Below are 5761 nucleotides of genomic sequence, written 5' to 3' on the forward strand. Positions count from 1 at the left end.
TGCTCAATAATTGTAGCTATCGTGATTGGCTATGAGAAATGCTACCATAAAGGCAGGTGTATTTACCTTATACATACCCTTAGTTACTTCATTTCAGAACATCTATAAAACTCAAAATTTGCACCAAATATCTCAGCACAGAAGTACTGTCTGGATTATATTTCAATGTTTCATATGTAATTTTTGTCTCCTTGAATACAGGGATTACATTTTTGCTTTCACCCATAGTGTAGGCTGTAATAAATATTTGTTGAACTGAAACAAGAAAATGTATCACCACTTAAAAAATTGAGTGTAGCTGTTATACCTCTAAATAATTCTTTTTTGTCTGTGTCACCCTATTACCATTATGAGTAATTTTCTTTTTATCAATATTAAGTGCATACAGAGGCAGCACATAAAATACCAATTTATCGGGTCACGGCATACTGCGACAATACTATGATGTAATGCAGTGAAAGATGAAATTTAGGACATAGATGTCTGTAGGAGGTCCAAAAGTTTTGGAAAAACGATTCCAATTGTACAGACCACAATCACAGGATTAAGGAAAAGCAATTGTCACTTGCACTCTGTGCTCATAACAAGAGTCAGAATGTGCCAGATGCACAGCTTGTCTGCAGCTGTTGTCATTTGAATCTTTTGTACAACATCCATTTTCTCTCCCAACTGTTTGGGATTTCTAAGTGCAGAGAGTTGATCAGAATCCCTTTTGTGTAGAGAATTCTTGTATAATAGCTCTTAGATTTACACCATGCATAAGAAAACATAACCCAGAAATAATTCCACACATAGTGCTTAAGCTAGCACAGATGTCTATGTTGGATTTAGTTGGATGCAACTCTAAAGTGCTGATTAGGTCAGGCTATGGGCACTGCCAACTAGAGCTGGAAAACTTATGAATTGCTAAACTGCCACCTTTGGGATAAATGTGTACTTTAAATACAGTTGTTATATGAATATTAGCAGGTCAATCTCTATCTAACAAATGTATATTTTCCATTATACATTAGATTTGCAACAAGCTTTTACTGGACAATATTAAGTAGACCATATGATTGAAGAACATATGAATGTGCCATATACATAACATATTTCAGGACCAAAGGCTGTAAAAATGACCATGGTATATTTGTTCTATCATGTTTGTAGATACATATAATCTTTGTTACATTAAAGATTAAAAAAATTACTTTAAATTTTCAGACTGAAATTATGTCTTCCATAAATCAGCAACTCATCTATTTCACTTTATTTTTTATCTCCATGCCGAGGCAAACAACCCAAGAGAATATTATAAATTTTATTAATTTATTTTTAAAGATTTTATTTATTTATTTGACAGAGAGAGACACAGCGAGAGAGGGAACACAAGCAGGGGGAGTGGGAGAGGGAGAAGCAGGCTTCCCGTGGAGCAGGGAGCCCGATGCGGGGCTTGATCCCAGGACCCTGGGATCATGACCTGAGCCAAAGGCAGACACTTAATGACTAAGCCACCCAGGCACCCCAAGAGAATATTATAAATTTTAATTTGTGGTTTGATCAACCTTGATAGATGCTTGCTCTACCTAAGCCAACTTTAAATCTTTTGTTCAGATTAAGTTTAATATTTCTTTTTTTTTCTTTTTTTCATATTCCGTGAAACTTTTATTTTAATCAGGAAGTAATCCAATCCATATATAGTCTAGAAACAGTAAAAAGGGTGGGAACGGAGGTGGGCAAAGAGAGCATCCAACATGGCACCTGGAGAGAGGGACTGGGCATTGTTTGGCAGCACTGAGGGCAGGACCAAGCAAAAGGAGGCTTGCTGAGTGTAGGGCAGGGAGGCCACTTCCTAGCAGGCTGAGCCCTGTCTGCTTGTCCCCACAAAGCAGGCAGAGACACTGAGACCACTCATGTGGCCAGCCTTCCCCAGAAGAAGCCAACACTCAGTCTGGATTCCCTGTCAGCAAGTCCAAATCTTCACAGTGCTGTCCACAGTCCTTGAGAAGAGCCAGCCCTGGGACACAGACATCACAGTCACATTGCCCTGGTGACACAGCAGCATCTGTGTACACATGATGTTGTTCCTTCTTTGGATCCTGAAGGACCAGTCATACCAGGGGCTGAAGACTTTGGTCTGGTAAACCATGAAGAGCATACCCAGTACCTGTGGACTGTCAGGGTCCACACTTGCTCCTTAGACTCCATGCCCCCACATGAATGAGTTCTAGGTGCCATAGACAGTGTAGTGTTTCACCACATGGATAGAATAGATGTTGCCACCAGATGTCTGTAGGACATGGATGCAGTTGAGGGTCTAGATGTTCCAAATCTTGACTGGTAGGAGCCACTATACAGGTACCTCTGGGCAGCTATCAGGGCCCATACCCAGTGGCTGAGGCCCATGAGCTTCTTCAACTCAGCTGGGTGCCCAAGATGTTGCAGACCTTGATGGCCTTCAGAGAGACTCTGAAGAATATGCTGCGTGAGGAAACCAGCATTCACATTGTGTGGTCATGCCAGGACTGTGTTCATCTTCTGCAGGATGTCTCACAAGATTATGGTATAGTCTTCTGAGTTGCTATAGAACCTGCACCCAGCATGTAGAATGCTACCACAAAGCCATCATGGCCTTCCAGTGTCTTCTGGCACTTAATAGGTGGTACATGTGTCTCACACATTGATGGTCTTGTTGGAGAAGCCACTGAAAAGCAGGTCACCTGTGGAATGGAAGCAAAGGCACAAGACAGAGCCCTGGTAGCGCAGGAAAATTCCTTTGCACTGAAGATCTGCTGAAGGTCATGGGACTCGTAGGATTCCCATGTTGAGGCATGCATTGATGCGGGACAGCTGGTCTGTCAACATGGACACATCCCTCTGAAACTCCATGATGCTCTTGTTGAGTTTGCTGGTTTTCATTCAGGATATCAAATTTGATCTTGATGCCCTTCACCAGCTTCTCCTAGAGCTTGCCCAGCAGAGAGCTCAGGAAAGCAGCTCCTGGCTCTTCCACACTAGTACCATGTGCCTTCCTGGAGTGGTATTCTGTCTGCCGCAGGAATTCCTTCAGGCCTGAAAGTAGCAAGTCTGCAGGTATGTCTCGTATGTGTCCTGGTTCCTAGTGAATCATGTACTTAGGGTGGGGACACTTGATGTGTTCACACTCCTTGAGCTGGGCTTCCAGGTTCATCTTCAGGAAAAGTAGGCAGCTGGTGCTTGGGGGGCACTGCACAGGTCTGTCACAGCTGCTCTTGTGGTCCTTCCAGGGACTGAGCTTACTGGATGAAGAGCTCCTGGATCTGCTCCACCACAACAAGTTGTTCACCACCACCATCAGCTCGGCGTTGCCCATAGGACACTTCTGTGTCTGCCAGGCTCATCTTTGAGAGAACGTGTGCCACACATGATGTCACAGGGTCCTTGAAAACACTGCAGTACGGCCAGTGCAGGGCTTCTTCAAGGGATGCTCTGCAAACACCAGTGGCTCCTGTTCTTCCTCTGCCTTGGGCAGCAAGAAAGCGGAATGAAGAGACATGCCAGACTCAGTGCAGCGAGGTGAGCCAGATGGCAGAGTCTGAGTGGCAGGGCTGCTGATAGGGGGCAGCATGGGATGATGTCCTCCTCATCCCATGGAGAACAGGCAGATGTGCTCGTGTGCATGCAGGTCCCATCAGCTTTCCTGATGGTGCTGACAGCCAAAAAGGCAGCTGGAAGGTTATTTCCCTTCTGGTACTAGTGGCAACATCCGGGGTGGGATGGTTGACAGGTCCCTCAAAGAAGCAGCTGCAGTGGGCGCTCTTGCCTGGGCTCATGCCCTAGAGAGGCATCTAGTTCACTTCCTGTTTCCTTTGATAATTACCTATTACAGACAGATTTAAAAAAAACTGTATTGCTAATATGATCCTAATTGCTAGAATTGCTCAGTTTATGAACATGAACTAATTATTTCTGCTCTCTGGTCCAACAGATTTAGAACTAAATTCACATTGTGCCCTCAGATTCTTAGAGTAAGTCCAATAATACAGTCAGATATCTATAAGGAAAAGCTATGAATTAATTGTATCCAGGTAGTCCCTTCTATCCTGCTGAGATAGCATATGAAGTGAAGGTGAGTGCATTGGTAGGAGGTACAGAGAAGGAAATCTTGGGGATAGTAATGTTTCACAAACAATCTTTGTCCTCTGATGCATAAAAGCTAGCTTTTAATTTGAAATATGATGGACAACATAAAGTGCACATTTTCAATCCCGATTACTTTTCTAAGTTACTCAAGTGAGTTGACTTTTAAAGATCACCGTCCCACTATACACTTGTCCAACAAAAAAAGCCAGGAATTTTCTTAATCCCAAGCACTATTCTATAACAAAGAAATTATTCCAAACAGTCAACATAGACTTTAATCTAAAAAATGTAAAAACACAGTCTCTATCATTATCCCATCATATATGCTTTTTGTTGCATATAGTCAGCTTAATGGGTCTCTGTAACTTTAAGGTTTTTGTCTTTACCATGCAAGATACCAGCAGAGAGAGTGGTTGCTTGCTTTGAGTTCCCATTCCAAGTTCTAGAGAATCCCATGGCTTTAGCAATGAGCATATATCTATTCCATACTGATTCACTGTATTTGGGGGAATCAGGGACATGTAATATAATCACAATTGGTGTAAGTCTGTCTTTGTGGATGGCAGTACTTTTCACAGAAAAGAGGGACATTGGCAACTGTCTTGACAAGCCAAAAATATCTAATGAAAGAGAGTATGCACTTCTCTACCTGAGAAGATAACAACATTCAAGGCCTCTCTGTCACTGGACCTAATGAAGATGAACTGGAGCAGCATGAGGAAATATGTAAGATTCTGTTTGCCCAAAGAGTGGCCAGTGATGAAATCCTCAAACATATCTCAAACAGATCTCATTTAGGTCACAATACATACAATTTTCTCATGCAGTAATTCAAATTTGCATCCCAAATTAAAATCCTCCACTCAATGAAACATAGTTATCACTTGATGAAAAGGAAGTCTGACAACTTCAGCAAAAATGAAGGGCATCTTCAGTGACCTTCACCACTGTCTAAGGAATTTGTCTGCTGGGCACCCATTAAATTTGTGACAATGGAATGTTTGCATCTTGGCACCTTCAGCATCCTGCCCATCACCAAAGGAATGCCCTGTGACCAATATAATTAAAGCAGATGTGTACTGAGATTTTAAATTTATGTATCAACAGGTGCCCCAGTAGAATAAAATATAAAAGAGTACCACAATCTTGATCAAAGATTGCCTAAGTTTTTAAAAAGGGAAATAACTTTTTCTGAAACAACACTGTTGTATTTTAAATAGTTATTATTCCTTAATTTCTATTTCTATTTCCTTTCTAAAGACTCAACAACACCTGCTAGGATGCTGGACTCTTAAAGAAAGCTCGAAAAGCAAAGTTATTTTATGATTACTATTATTAGCTATTTTGTTTCTGAAATTGGAAAAAAATCAAAGAATATATGAGCACCAATTTAAAGAGACTGCTAAAAGCCACAAAGCTAAAATACTTAGTATGAAATTTAAATATTTATATGCTACAAGATTCTTTTGAATAATAATTATCACAACCTTGAGTGCAGTGCTAATTGTATCTAAAATTGTTTTCATTGCCAGAATATGCTGCAGGGAATGTGTGAGAAAAAAATAAAAATAAACAGGCATTAGCTCTAGAATCCCTAGCCAAATAATAAAGGTAAATCAGTCACCCTTCTAATTTCAAATGCTTCACAAATTATAAA

General features: G+C 41.1%; 1 pseudogene; it reads right to left on the bottom strand.

The window, feature by feature from the left end:
* Nucleotides 1-1704: 1704 nt before the first annotated feature.
* LOC118009139 lies at nucleotides 1705-3794 on the bottom strand (annotated as a pseudogene).
* Between the last annotated feature and the right edge of the window lie 1967 nt (nucleotides 3795-5761).

The sequence above is a fragment of the Mirounga leonina genome, unplaced genomic scaffold (genome assembly GCF_011800145.1).
Source record: "Mirounga leonina isolate KUSES-001 unplaced genomic scaffold, KU_Mleo_1.0 Mir_127, whole genome shotgun sequence".
In the NCBI taxonomy this organism is placed as follows: Eukaryota; Metazoa; Chordata; class Mammalia; order Carnivora; family Phocidae; genus Mirounga; species Mirounga leonina.